General features: G+C 43.3%; 1 protein-coding gene across 5 annotated transcripts in view; it reads left to right on the top strand.

The window, feature by feature from the left end:
• Nucleotides 1-3,602: 3,602 nt before the first annotated feature.
• nrxn2b (neurexin 2b) overlaps nt 3,603-15,243 on the top strand; it is a 636,019-nt gene continuing 624,378 nt past the window's right edge. For all 5 annotated transcript variants that reach the window (XM_070993325.1, XM_070993329.1, XM_070993328.1 and 2 more), the window contains exon 1: nt 3,603-3,833. The gene's annotated coding sequence lies outside the window, so the exon portion shown is untranslated. The remainder of the gene's footprint in view (nt 3,834-15,243) is intronic.

Raw genomic sequence — 15,243 nt, forward strand, 5'->3', positions numbered from 1 at the left:
AGACAAGGGAGATGGCTTCTTTGGCGTGTTGACTTTTTTCATGTCTGATTACATGGCACACTTGATTTGTCTCATTTCAGGGATGAGCAAGACTGAGATGGTAGCACTGTGATTCGGGAGCTCGGTACCATCAATTCAATTCAATTAGTTTTAATTAGCGCAATGGAGAGAAAGAGGAAAAAACAACAACCTCACAGGGTCCTCCAACAATGAAATGAATTACTCATGAGTGAAAGCTTATCAAATCAGCCAGCTTTATATGTAGAGAATATTAAATCAAGGAGCTGGAAGACATACGACTGGAATGAGTTATACTGATATTTAAAAGGCATGAAATCTCTATTGGATTCAAATCAGATCATGATAACAGGCTGGCAGTTATTTGATGATATTTGGTGTGTTATACACTCAGTTGACATCTGTCTGCTGTCAGATATTTTCATTTATTTTTAGATGTCGCCTTTGAATGGTTGCACCAAACAGCATTGACTCGTGTTTGATTGAAGTATACATCTAACAATAACCACAGAGACCTGCAAGTTTGTGAGAGGAAGGGCTCTGACAAGTGTCATATACCTAAGAGCAATTTCTGACTCTAACTTAGGCTTCTGTATATCAGAGGGCAATGCAGATTTGTGAGAATAATAATAATTGCAATCAAAACTTACATTTCTGCATACTGAGTTCGAATAATGTGGTTTCCAACCTTTTGGGCTGGTATCTCCTTAAAATGAAGTCTCCATTGTCACTTAATGCTGTTTAATTTTTGCTAAGCTTATCCCCGAGAAAAGTTTGTTTCAAAGTACATGTACCAGCGAAGAAGGTTAGGAAACTACAAACCAGCCTCTTCTTCACCTTCAGCTGGGACAAACTAGCTTGCATTCTCTCAACATCTTGTCTGAGCAGTTCAACCTGTGTACAACCCTCTTTAATGTGTTTGGAGATAGATTGTGTTGTAGCAGTTGTTCCTCTGCCCATTGTAATTTTGTCTGTGTGACTAGTCAAGCATCAGTTTCTTAGGGCACAGTATCAGACTGTAACATTTAATATGAATGAATTACTCAAAAATGTCTAAAGAACAAAACATGGCAGTAACAAGTAAAACCACTTAGCATTACATGAAACTAAATGTCTGCTGACTTTATATTTTGAACGATTCTCCTCATCTACCATGCAGATGCAGGCATAACTTTAAGAAGTTTAAACTACATTGATGCAACTTCCTGCAGCGACAATGACCACCTACCCTGTCCCAACAGTGTTTTTAATCTGATATTTTGGCCCGAGAAATGAATTGCAATAGGTGCCAATATTCTTTTGACAGGCTTCTCCTGCACCATGGTGCTCAATAAGCCTGTGATTGATGCACTGCCTCCAGATTCATTGACTAAGGACTGTGATTGCTCTGTCGACACACTGCTCGCCTCTGATGTGGACAGACCTTTAAGGCAGAGCACGCTGATGGCTAGATGGATGAGATACACTGTAAAAGTACTCCAAAGACACAGCATTGACCTATGTGTCAATAATGTATGTATGTTCAATGGTTCCCAACGGTTTCTGATTGATCACCTGCTAAGGTGTAAACCAACCATTAATGTAGTTGATTTTGAATGCTCATCTATGCCCCTGTGAAAGCCCACACTCCTCTGACCAAAGAAAATCTATCCTGTAAACGAGTCGAACAGGCTAAAATGAAGACTTTTACTGTGACAATTTGCTGACATGATGTGGGATATGATGAGCAGACAAGGTTGCTCTCCCACTGAGGCAAGACAGAGCAACAGACCACAGTAAGGCCATGGAAGGCCACTAATGAGGAACTTTGTCAGCCCACTGTCTAGCACGATGAGCGGAGGAAATGAAGAGAAAGCGAGGGCGACAGAGTAATGCAGTTTCAGCTTCAAATGGTCTCCCTGACTCAAATGACCTCCTTCTCTGGCCGGATCAAATGGTCCCACTTGTGCAGGTGACACCTTGTTTTTGCCAGGAGCAATGGCAACGGGCCAGTCTTTAGGGTAACAGGTGATGGTGCAGCAGAAAGGGAATGGCCTGGCTGGTCAAACCTGATCCTACTTGTTGTCTAAAAAATATGTGCTACAACAGTGGTTTACAACAGTGGCTCAGAGCCCTGCCGGCTTTCATTTAAGCTATTGATTCGGGTCTGATTCACACTCAGGATGCAAAGTTAATGCATTTAACTAAGTAGAAGAATAAAACAGGCAGAGCTCTTTGGACTGGTCAAAATACCCAGTTTGCACAGAAAAAGAAGCTGCATATACAGCTGTGGAGATTCAGATTATCTCAGCAAATGATTCCAGTTCCACTTGAACAAACGGCTCTGCCTCTCAACACCGTCACAGCTTTGAGTGCATCTGATATTTGACTGGCTGAAGTTTACTTTGAATTTGGAAACTATACCATTATCACAGCAAAAGTCATATATTTGGAATAATGGAGTGATACTTTAGATATATCAGCATGGTATAATTCACCATTATCTCTCAAATACCACACAGACACTATAATAACATATGAGAATATATCAGCATGCAAATGTTTTTATTCTTACTCTGCTCCTTTTTAGTATAGAAGAAATCCAGGTACTTGCAGAGTCCCTTTGTACTTAAATCCACCAAACTCTATATTCTCTCCTCTTTATATATATATAATATTATTTACTCACCTCTTCAGTCACTCATAAATCTTTATGAGGGCAGTGTATGTGTGTCTCTTGGGAGGAAGGATTATGTTGTCTTTGGAATAAAATGTGATCTCTTTTTTATTCTGATGTTTTCCCTTCATGATGATGATCAAATGAAGCTCATGGACCCACTGTTTACATAATTGCCTGCAGAAATGTGACAGTCATTAGTAAATAATAGTAGCAGGCCAGTTGATAGTTATGTCTTAACACAAATAAGTTTGTGGCTCATTAGTAATTGCTCCATTCTGACTCAGACAATGTAGTTTATATAATTAGGATCATGACATGTCATCTTTGATATCATTACTGGAGGCAGCTGTGACCAGCCTTCACAATCAGCAAATTACACATTAACTCAGTATGTTGCACTTTGGGGAGATTTGTAGATTTTTGTGTGACTCTAACAGATTTTTCCTTTGAATTTCATTCCCTTCTTTGATTTTTTTTTTTTTTTTTTTCTTGAAATCACTCACTAGATCAGCTTGTTCCCTGGGTTATGTTTAATAATTACATTCACTTTCATCTTTGACCACGCTGTTTAAAAATGTCTGAAGTCCTCACAGCACTGTCAGGTCATGGGAAAGTGGAGTATTTTGAACAGCGCATCCAGCCCTGCCCTCCCGTCTCCCTCGCCTAGGGTGAGACAGCCTTCTCCAGCCGGAGCGGGGCGTGTCTCTGTGGGCGGCCTCCCCAGTGCGGTGCCGCTGCAACTGCTGCTGATGCCGCTGTGTTTCCGATTCGAGTGGATGCAGGTGGAGATGCGTCAAAGCACCCAGAGACACCCAGCAGCAGCCACGAGAAACACGGCGCCCGGACCTCCAAAATAAAAGCCCCAGCGATACATATGAATGTAGGAGTTTTCATTTGAAGAGAAGAATCAGAAGTTGCTTTGTCTGCCTTCTGGTTGGCTTGACGGCAGGGATGCAGGTGGAGCGACTCGGCCAGGACCGTTCACATCTGTCTTGAAGGAGAGAGGGGGGGAAGAAAAACTGCGTTCTGGTCTGCTCAACGCTCTGGATAAAAAAGAAACACAGAAGCGTAAATTGCACCCAGGCTATATCCAGGGATATTTACAAACCTCCCCAAGTCTGGAGAATAATATCGGAGGGATTGCCGCAAAACACAAGTAAGGACTTTTCTCCTCTTTGCTGTGACTGTATGCTTCTGTGGCTTTTCTTCTGGCTGTGAGGATTTGTCACTCTTTGCGAATGCTCTTCAAATGATGACAGGTGATGCCGGGAATTAAAATATATCTACACACTCACATAGTCTAATGAACATTTGTTGGCTTTGTTTTGTTGAGAGGGAGCCAGCAGCAAACGATGCGTAATGGGTCAATATTTGGAGGAGATTTGGGAGGCGAGTGGATTTGAGGTCTGCTGTTTGTTTTCTGCGGCTCTGGGAGCAGACACGTTGAATCCGGTGTGGGGGAAATGACGGACATATATGTTTTGAAGCCACGCGTGACAGCGTGTGAATTCGGCAGAAGAAAAAAAAAAAATCCCCAAATCACTCTGCACGGTGAAAGTCAGTTTTTTTTTTCCTTCTATGAGCTGTGGATGTGTTCACGCGATGTCCAGAAGACTTCTGAGGGGTTATTCTTACAGGTTCCGTCACTCATTCAGCTATTGTATTTTTTTAATAGCTAAGAATAAAATATTTGCCTAAATTGAAGCAAGTGAGACATGCCGTGTATGATATTGATATTACATGTGGCCTAATTGTCACACACGCACACAGTCTGCTTACTTGTACACGTACTTCTCCTTCACTCCAAATCCCTGAATTGAACATTTGCTGGAATTTTACCCACTACAGAGTAGATTCGTGACTTATGGCGTCATCGGCTGCATTTATTATTATCTATCTACCATTTTTTCACGAATTTACCTTGAAAACGCTACAATAAAATTTTTATGACACGGAAAATTAGGCCACCGGCGGGTATACTTTCTTTACTGAACAGCTGCATTGCAATTAGCTCCTGAAAGGCAGACTGACTGTGATCCGACACTCTGTGGTGTTAATGCTCCTCAGAAGTGTTTTCTCTAAGCCAACGCGGTCAGCGCAATGTGTTATAAATACAAGCGTGTTCAGTGCGTGGATATTTGGGGCTCTATGTTGCGCCGACTATACTGCGACTGTATGCGACTCCTGCGCCACCGTGTCGCCAAACGCCCACTGGGGTGCGTAACGGTGTCTCTACATAAAATCCCCGAACCAGGGGATAAATAGCAAGTACTACAAATCGGTAGATCCTTGTTTATGCGATACAAGTGGGGTTAGTTCCACTTACAATAATTAAACCGAGCTGACGCTTCCGAGTTCGGCGGCGCAGAGGCGGATGGCAAGGATGCGACCACAGAGAGGAGGAAAACAGACATCTCAAACGGAGAGTCCCTGGAAATGCCAGTGGGGAAACTGACCTACTGTGTCTTTTTACTCCATAGCCGTGGCATTTTTGTCACAATAAGTATGAAACCAATTGCTTGTCATTTTTCACAGTATTTCCATCTTTCTTGCTGGAAAATGTGGCAAGTTGGTAACACATCTATAGGAAAATGGCAATAATACACTTTATGTTTAATTTGAAAGCTAAATAACAGTGAGAAAAAAAGATGTTCACATCGTGCTCACTGTAATGAAGTTTGATAAATACAGAGAAGTGTCCCAGCTCTGATTGACTGACCTGAATTCATTGCTTGAAGGGGAAGAAGATGCAACACAGTCAAGATGATTGGCTGAGCCACACACAGGAAGTGGTCGTGCTTATTGAGCCAGCTGTCTTCTTAATGCAAATGAATGCTCGAAATCAACCATGGTGATGTGACTCATTTCCTGGTTGTGTGCTCAGGCCAGAAATGTGTGGACTCATGAAGCTAGGACAAAAGGTTATGCTGAAGGACTTCGCTGGCACTCGAGGTGTCAAAAATCTGTTTTTTCTGTACTTTTCTGCAGGCATTTTGATTGTCATTCAACCACAGAATTACGGCACCAGTGTGACTTTTCCCAAGCACAATTTGGCATCCAGCTGTTGGCCAAAAAAAACCTCACAAAAATGATTTCATCATCAGTTCAGTCTGACGACTATTTTGACAATGGCTTTGGAAATACTAAATAGCTTCTCCCCTTTATAACAATACACACTGAGCAGACACTGCCGGCAGAAAATGGGCCCATACATGATTCCACTTTTGTTCTCACAGCTTTCAGTGCACTTCATGAAAGGTGCTTAACATTGCCTTTGTGGGTTGAGATGACTTATAATAATTGCAAATTCCCCTGCAATTTGAATAATTTCTCCAGACCTTTTCACTGTTTGTTATTCAGTGAGTGCAAAAAGTGGATTTGAGGTCCTGTGCTTCTCTTTGTTTTCACTCATCCCTCTGACACGAGCCTTCCAACAACTTCCCTGAATACAAATCTCCAGCTTTTCAACTCAAATGCCATCATTCTGGGTCAACACACAATCAGCATGCCATTTGAACACTGCAGAAAAACAACACCTTTTCAAATGCATAATGTGACTTATTGTAACGTGTCCACTATGTGGGCTTCTGTGGGTGTAATCTTTAGACCCAGTTTGTTAGACTTTATCCCAGTGAATGAACTTGATGAAGGAGCTGGATCTCGTGTGACTTATAAGATATTCAGTCTCATGCTGGGTATATTTAGGCCAAGCGCAGCCCTCGAAGCAGCTGTCAGATTGGAGGCATCAGTCAGAAACTCTATCTGTTCACAGGTCAGTGTTTTGAGCAGCTGTCATTTTCCCCTGACAGAGAGCCGAGGCACTGTCTTCTATCTCACCTCTATCGAAAATGGGCACTCACACCATCCCCACACCCCTCCCCGCCCTGCCGCGCCCCTCCAGTTTACCACCACAGAGACTGAGAGAGTGAAATTGGAAGAGAAGAGAATCAGAATGGGTAATCTTCCTGTAATCCCTCGCACGGCGGCAAAGAGAGCAATCTGCCTCATTAACTCACTCTTCTGCCGTTCACCGGCACTCATCCATCTTCCCGTTCATCCGTCCACCATTCACCTGCAGAGAGGGGGAGATGAGAGGTTAAGGGGAGCTTAGGGGAGCTATAAAGAAGGCAGACACTTTAACTTACATAAAAAAGGGGAGGGAATGCAATAGGAAAATGAAAGATTTCGCCCTACTCCTCATCACGCCCTCCATTTTAGCTGTGGGGGCCATGATGAGGGAAGACATGCCCGGCCTGCTCTTTCTTTCACCCTTCTAAAGCTTTTCTCCTTTGATTAAGCAGTAGCAGAGTAGATGTGGAAGAGCCTACGAATGAAAGATGGACGGAAAACTTGTCATTGTCCTGAGTGATTGCATGGATGGATTTGTGAGAGAAACAGAAGGAGCCAGTAGACGGAGCGAAACAGGAGGCAAGAGAGGATACAGCATGGCCTGTCGATCTGATCAGGTTACGACCTTCCCTCCTGTTTAGCCACGCTGATAGGATATCCATGTCTAAATTGGGACTAATATTAGTCAGTCTGGCAGGACATCCATTATTGAGGATCTCAAAGTTTCTACATTCTTGTCGTGCTGTCGGTTGCAGAGGAAAAGGCACAAAACTGTCGTATGATGACACCAGTCAAGTTTAAAGCACTGCGCTGCTTTTAGCAACTTGCCTTTGGTCTTTCTAATTGAGGAGAAGTGAGAGACTTGGGTGCTGAAAATCCTGGATCTGTGCCACATACTCTACTGTATTCCACAAAGATTGGGTCATGAATTCATTCAGCAGAGCTTGTAAGTACATCTGAATCTTGGATGAGGATTTTTTTTTTCTTCTCTCAAATAGTTGAAAGTATTGTAATCCCAGCCCCCTTTTTCAAATCTGAGTAACCACCAAAAAGCAGGCACTGCCAATGAATTAATGAAGATGTTCTTTGTAGCCTCCAGTGAGAGCCTGATTTGAAATATTTGCATTACCATATTGCTCGCCTTTTAAGAGGCTCAAGCAAGATCCTTGATGCTACAGTCAAGCTGGAATTTCTAAAAGAGAATGGGGAAGTATCAATAATAGAGAAATAATACAGACATTTCAAGTCACTTTGTCATGTGTGCGTCTTTTCTCTTTTCAGCCTCACCTCGAATGTCATCTCCCTCAGGTGTTAAACCAAAGTGGACCTAAGAGAGCTCTTGGCCTGAGAGATTTTTAGGGGCAGCTTCTGTTTCAGGTGTGGGACGTATCTCTTTAGCACCTGCCAGTGAGCTGTTTAACCTAAATTACTCCAGCGCAAAGGCAGCTGCTGTTTCTCAGGTTTAAAAATATCACCCCAGACTCCCTACCTCCCCATTTGGAAGGGCATGTTCCGGACAAAACGAGCTGATGTAACCTCACTGTTGATGATGATGTATCATGTTCACCTGCAACCTGAAGATAGTCCTTCCTCTCAGAGTCAGTAGTAAACAGTGGTGGCCTTTTGCACTGCAGAGCCTGTTCTGAGCCTCATTTAGCTCTTCATACATGAGCACCAAGACCGTCCCCATCTAGAATTCAAGTGTACCCATCCATTCCAGGGTACGCTAGCATGTGGTTAGCTGTGAAAGGATCCTATTTCAAAGTGGAGCAGGTTGCATAACAGGGATATGGGACACAAAAAACCCCACATAAGAGTTTTATGCTCATAATTGAAGAGTGGGTGTTAGTAACTAATCCTTATGCTGTGGGATATCACTCATCCACACTATTTCTAGTTTTGCATAATCATGTAATTTGTTTGCATAACACTTGCATATCTAACTACACAATAGCATTTGCTTCCAAAGACAAGTGCTGGACATTACCATCAGTCACTTTCTTGCTATTTGGACAGAACCTTATGCAATCAAATGCAAGCTAATCCATGATAAGCCTTTTTTCTTTTCCTCTCAGGGAATGTTTAATTAATTTGTCCTGTGGTCAACAAAGCATATTAGGAGGTTGTTTTCCCACTGGAATGATATACAATATTTTATAAGGTGCAGGAAATATGGAGAGTCCAAGGAAAGTTGAGAGTCATCGCTTCATATATAAACGAGCTTGTGTTCAGTGCAGTGATTTGTATGAGTCACACATGAGCTGCAGCTATGGCCATGGACATGCAGCCAGTAGAGCTTCCTCAGATGGCCTTTCAACACTTGTAGTGTTTCTGTTTATGTTTTTTCTTCTTTTGAACTCCTCCTCCCAACTCCTTAGCTGACTCTCAGCAGAGCACCTTGAAAAACTCAAAGTATTGCTTTCATTCAAGTACCCTTAAGAGAATGATGCACTCCACCGCTGTTTATTCACCTCCTAGAAATCCATAAGGCCCTTGTTCGTCCTGTCACGGATGAATATATTTTCACAGATCCACCCCTGCTGCCAAATCAACACAATATGTTCAAATTTGAGCCACACGTGCAAAAAACTTCACAAGTTTACAAGTCTACCTGTAGCTACATTTTGAGATGTTGCTATTTCCATTACCAGAACGCACCTGTTCCTTACGCTCTATTCACTGGCTGAAATTAGGTCTGGATTGTCCCCCACCTGTAGAAAGGACGGGCTGAGCGTCAGGAGGCACTCGGGGGGCTGATGGGGGTCATGATATTGAGATACTGTGTACTGCTGCAGCCGTGGCCACACTCAGCCTCAACACGACAGCACTTTCCCTGCCAGGCGATGGAGAGGGATGGCTATTCTACGTGCCACAATGGCCACTTCACTGCAGAGAGGGAAAGGCTTTGGCGGGGCACAATGGGTCCTTTTAGAGAGGTGCTGCTGCTGCTGCTGGGGCCTGCATTGGGTTTGTGCAGTCAGCGTACCTTCATCAGGCTTCCCTTGTCACTGATACGATGGCGCTCTGTTTGCAGACAGCCACAGGGCAGAGTGTGGGAATAGCCGCCATTTATCCCATAGAACTCTCACGTTGAGTGCTCTCAGCAGCCAAGGACGTAGGTTGAGCAGGCAGGGTCAAACAATTATCCAGCACTATTCTCTCAGTTGTAATGAGCCAGGAATAGAGAAGCACAATTGAGCAATGACTGCTGACACCATTTTGTGATTCAAGGGAGTAACACTGAAATGAAATGGGCACTAAAATTCAATCACATTTAGCTTTATTGTGTTTTTATAGTTGTTGTCTATCTTGCTATCTTTGTTTTTCGGGGGGTGTTTTTTTTCCGTTTTTTTGTTGTGGAAAATTGAATGTATGATAGCTACGGTGTTAATTTTTATTTGCACCATATGCTCTGTTTCAAACTTTAGTTTTAATAGCTTCTCTAGTGTTGATGCAGATTTTTGCCATTTTCCTGTTTGTCGGGGCAAATGAGGCCTGTGTCACATTTGTGCAGATCTGCCACTTCGGCTGCTGCTTTTGCAGTTTGAAGGGGAAAAGCAGAGACACGAATCCTGAATGTGTCAGAATGATGGTAAGAGGAAAGGAGGGGAGGAGGAAGGAGAGAGAGGGAGAGCAGACTCTCAGACCGTCCGTCTCTCCCTCCATCTTAGTCCAGCCGTTTCAATCCAACCATCCGTCCAGATAGCTTTAGTGAGACTTGCTGACTAACTGCTCTGATGCAGTGCAGGCTTTTCTTTAGTCTTTTGGACCATGTCCCTCACCATACTTGAACATTTTTATCTGTTCAGTGCACAGTGCAGACTGTTGTGTAAGTTTTTCTCCCCCACTCTTTTTAAGATTATGAATCAGGGAACCATTCAAAATGTATACTTGTGATTCACAACCTAATGCAAGATGCCCATCCCCTACTAGTCTGATGCAGTACATGAAAGTGATTACTGTACATTTCCAGTTTCGCCAGCAGTGATTTCTTTAACTAGAGCAACTGTTGAGATAGGATGAGCAGAAATAGCTATCATGGATCATATCTAGCGCCAAAAAAGGAAAGAAAAAGAATAGTGCCACCTGCAAAATCTGAACCATCATGAGCACAAAACACAGGATGTTACGTTATCGCACAGACTGGGTGAATCACCATCAAGAACACCACAGCTCCGACATCACAGATGCCAAGCTGTAGCATCACTTGTTATACAACGTAGAATATTATTATAGCCAGTACTAGTTGAATTAATCAGTGTTTTAGAGTTTAGTTGCAGTCTGAAGATGTCCAAAGCTACAGCTTTTGAAATGATGGCCCAGAGATAAAATAAGCCCAGATCTGATTGTTTTGGGATCAGAGCCACTCTTCCCATCAGTGGTGCTAATTGTGGGGGTTTAGCACTTACCAGGTTTCCAAATCTCTCTCTCTCTCTCTCCTCTCTCTCTCTCTCTCTCTCTCTCTCTCTCTCTCTCTCTCTCTCTCTCTCGTCTCTCGTCTCTGTCTCATTTGCTTTCTGTTTCTATGTCTCTCTCCCATTTCCGAAGGGAGCAGTCCAGGTTTCATCAGTGTTTTCCCTCTCTTCCAAGCTGTTGTGACACACCATTTGGCCTGGGTGTTTGGGGGCTGGCATGTATGGTGACTTGTGCCTCCCACTCCGCAGTGGGTCCATGGAATAACTCTGCAATTTGACATGGCCCCTGGTATACAGCAAGCTGTGGTGTGTGGGAGACAGGAAGGGTGTGTGTGTGTGTGTGTGTGTGTGTGTGTGTGTGTGTGTGTGTGTGTGTGTGTGTGTGTGTGTGTGTGTGTGTGTGTGTGCCTGCCTGCGTGTGTGTCTGTCACAGATGGTATTAGCAACAGAGATGCTTGTGCCTGTTTTGACAGAGTGAATCCCTGGGAATGTATCAGGGATTTCCACCACTGCTGTGGCCTGTCGGTCAGTCACCCTTTTTCAGTTTTCTGATGTATTTTCTTGGGCTGAGTTAGCATTAAGCTGAAGACACCATCACCTGAATTTACAGAATAGACTACGACAAGATAAGATAATACAGGCAAAAACAGTCGCATAGAAGGATCAAAGATAAAAAGGGTGCAGGGTCAACAAAGAATTATCTGTTGCGTTTTTTATGAAGAATTTTATGAATAATCTACCATTGGCATATGTTGAAATGCACTTTCGAAATGCTGTTCCATAAAAAAGAACATTGAATTGCACAAGCCAAATATGGTTAATAAATACTATTTGTACTATTGCACAGCTGAAAAAAATATACAACACAGTAAAAAAATTGCACAAGATATAATGGATGTGAGCATATATTAGCATAAATAACAGTAGCACAGAAAAACAGCCGCTTTGTGATGTTGAAATGGGAAACAACATCAACACAGTGCTACATTAAATGATGCTGGAGTTAAACAGTCTGACAGCTGTTGGAATGACCTGCAGTAGTATCTTACAGTGGATGCAGCAGTCTGTTACTGAAAGAGCTGCGTAAGCCCCCCACCATTTCATGCAGGGGGTAGGATGGATTGTCCATGATTGATGTCAGCTATCATCCTCCTCTCACCCACCTCCTCAATGCTGTCCAGAGGACAGTCCAGCACAGAGCCAGCTCTCCTGACCAGTTTGTTTAGTCTTTTTCTGTCGCTCTCAGAGCTTCCATAGCCCCAGCAGACCACTGCGTAGAAAACTGCAGATGCCACCACAGAGCCATTAAATGTTTTTAACCTACATACTCTGAAGGATGTCAGTCTTCTTAGCAGGTGGAGATGACTTTGGCCCTTTCTGTACATGACATCCATGCTGTTTGTCCAGTCCAGTTTGTAGTTGAACACCAAGGTATCTGTACTCATTCACAGTCTCAATGTCCAATGTCACCACCTCCTTTGTCTTCCTGGCATTTATGTGCAGATGGCTCAGTTCACACCAGCTGACCAAGTTGGTTATGACCTCCCTGTTCTCCAGTTCATTCCCCTGTGATACACGTCCAATGGCTGTATCATCAGAGAACTTCTGGATGAGACAGCTGTCAGTGTTGTGTCTAAAGCAGCACCTTCAAGTTTCCCCTTGAGCGGTGATGGCTGGATTGTGTTGAAAACACTGGAGAAGTCAAAAAACATGACCCTCGCTGTGCTCCCAGTGTTCTCCAGGTGAGAAAAGGATCTGTGAAGCAGGTAGATGACTGCGTCTTTCACACCAATGCCTGGTCGATATGTGAACTGTAGGGGGTCCAGCTTGCTGCTAGCCAGGTGACGGGGTGGTTCAGTATAAACTTTTCATCTTCTTCATCAGGTGAGAAGTTAAGGCTACCAACCAGAAGTGGCTGGGCTCTCTGGGATGCACAGTCTTTGGGACTGGAACCACACAGGGAGTCTTCCACAGGGCTGGAACTCTCCAGACTGAGCCTCATGTTGAAGACATGAAGAACAACCGTGCAGAGAGATCTGCACAGTCCCTCAGGAGTCTGGAGCTGATGCCATCCTTCATCTTCCTCACCTGATCTGCTTTTATGGAGAGGCTCCTCCTGTAACTGTCCTTTCCTCTCCTTATCTCCCTTTTCAGCTCCCTCTGCACCCTCGTCTGCATTTTTGTCCTCTGATCTAAAGACACGCTTCTTCTCATTCAATAGGGCTTTCAGTTCCGGGGACACCCAGTTTTTGTTGTTTGGGAAACACTGTACCTTCCTTGTAGGCACAGTGTTTTCCACACAGAAGTTAATTTGATCCATAATACAGGTTGTTAAACTTTCGATGTCCTCCCCGAGTGGACTGCACAACACATCCCAGTCATTTGTTTCAAACCAGTCCCTCAGTGCCATCCTGGACTCCTCTGGCCATCTTCTTACATACCTGAATGTTGGTGGTTGTTTATTCATCAAAGGTACGCATGCAGGGAGCAGATGAACCAGGTTGTGATCGGAACGGCCCAGTGAGGGGAGAAGTGAAGCGCTGTAAGCATCCTTAGTGTTTGCAAACAGTGAGTCCAGTGTTCTTTTGTCCCTGGTGTTGCATTTAACATACTGGGTGAAGGAGGGGAGAATGGAGGACAGGGAAGCGCGACTGAAATCTTCAGAGATGAGGAGGAGAGCCTGGTGATGCAATGTCTGCAGCTGTGAAACTACAGTGTGTAGGAGCTTGCATGCTGCTGCAGCATTGGGGGGATGTACATTGTTATTGTGATGACACGTGAGAACTCCCTTGAGAGATAACATGCCTGAATTTTAACAGCTAGCAGCTAGCTTACTGCACTTCGTCACATGACAAACACACACTAAGACAAAGGAAAACAGTCTGAGCTGCTGTAACTAACCGCCACTCATGCGGCACCATCGTTAAGGCTAAACTTCTACCTCAGAATTTTACCTGAATTATTTTCATTTGATGTATACACTCACTCAGTGCCACTTTCATCCAGTTGAAATGCAACGAGACAAATGCCTATATAAAATAAAAAACAAACAAGGTTAATGCGGATAAGAACACACAAGCGTGTTCAAGATTATCCTCACAGAACAAATATCATACCAGAAATACTGTCGGGTGGTAATGTCCATGATACAGTAAGAAGAAAGATCAATATCATCACAGTGAATGGCTTCCAGGCTGAGAGAGAATCAGAGAAAGATACCAACATAGAAAATAAGAAAAAGGGGGAAGAGAGATAGAAAAAAAGACAAACACAGGCAGATCATAGGAGCCCAGCAGACCTCCGAGGTCTTCCAAGACACAGATGCTGTGTTGAAAAGTCTGCCCCACCAAAGCCCTATCAAACTTTTTCAGAGCATTATCGATCGAAAGCTCTCTCTGTTGCCAAGCCATTTTCTCCAAGGATGCTGCTATCTGCAAGCGGGCACTTTGCTCCAGTTACCCACTATTCACTCGCTAACCCTGCTCTGCCATCAGCCATGAATCTATAAGACTTAGTCACACCTGTGTTGCCTCGAGCAAGTCACCGAGGAGAGAGAGTGAGTGTGTTGTTCTCTCCTCCAGCATTAACATCTCCATCTTCTGCCTCGATTATCCTTTTTGTGTTCTCAGGGAGGGAAGAAGCAGGAATGAAGTAGCTCCATTCTCACAGTACAGTGGTTTCTTTTCACGATTTCCATGGACTTCATCATAAATTTGCAAAATGATCACATCAGCAGTTTCAAAATCATCCATTATTAATGGCAGAAAACATCATTGGTCTCTTGATGATGCCTGAATACATTTAATAGGAATGTGAGATTGGATATTCCTGTTGGGATATCTTATTCGTTCAACATTCTGGCTACATTAATATTAATATTAACATCGCCAATACTTGCTCCAGAGAAGTGGCCATATAAATGAATACCACACCTTTACGGTGTATATATATATAGGCATACAAGGCCATGCTATACCTCACAAGCTCAGTTTGTGCTATGACATTTAAGTCAGGAAAACAAACCTATGTGTCCTGGGACAATCAGCAAAATATGGTGAGTGCAAAGATGATGATATGATTCGCAACCTCCTGAAATCCAGAAAACCCTGTGAACAACTATTTAAACATTGTCAAATGAATCACAGATATAAATGCAAGGAAAAAAAAAACACATTTTTGTTAACATACCTTGTTCTTCATTTCATGAATAGCTGGAAATCTGAACTATTTCAGACCAGCTGTCATGTTTTTTACTGTTTGAAATTTGGAAGCTAAAACCAGCTGGAGCCTGTATGCATCCAG

The sequence above is a fragment of the Chaetodon trifascialis genome, chromosome 23 (assembly GCF_039877785.1).
Source record: "Chaetodon trifascialis isolate fChaTrf1 chromosome 23, fChaTrf1.hap1, whole genome shotgun sequence".
Classification (NCBI taxonomy): Eukaryota; Metazoa; Chordata; class Actinopteri; order Chaetodontiformes; family Chaetodontidae; genus Chaetodon; species Chaetodon trifascialis.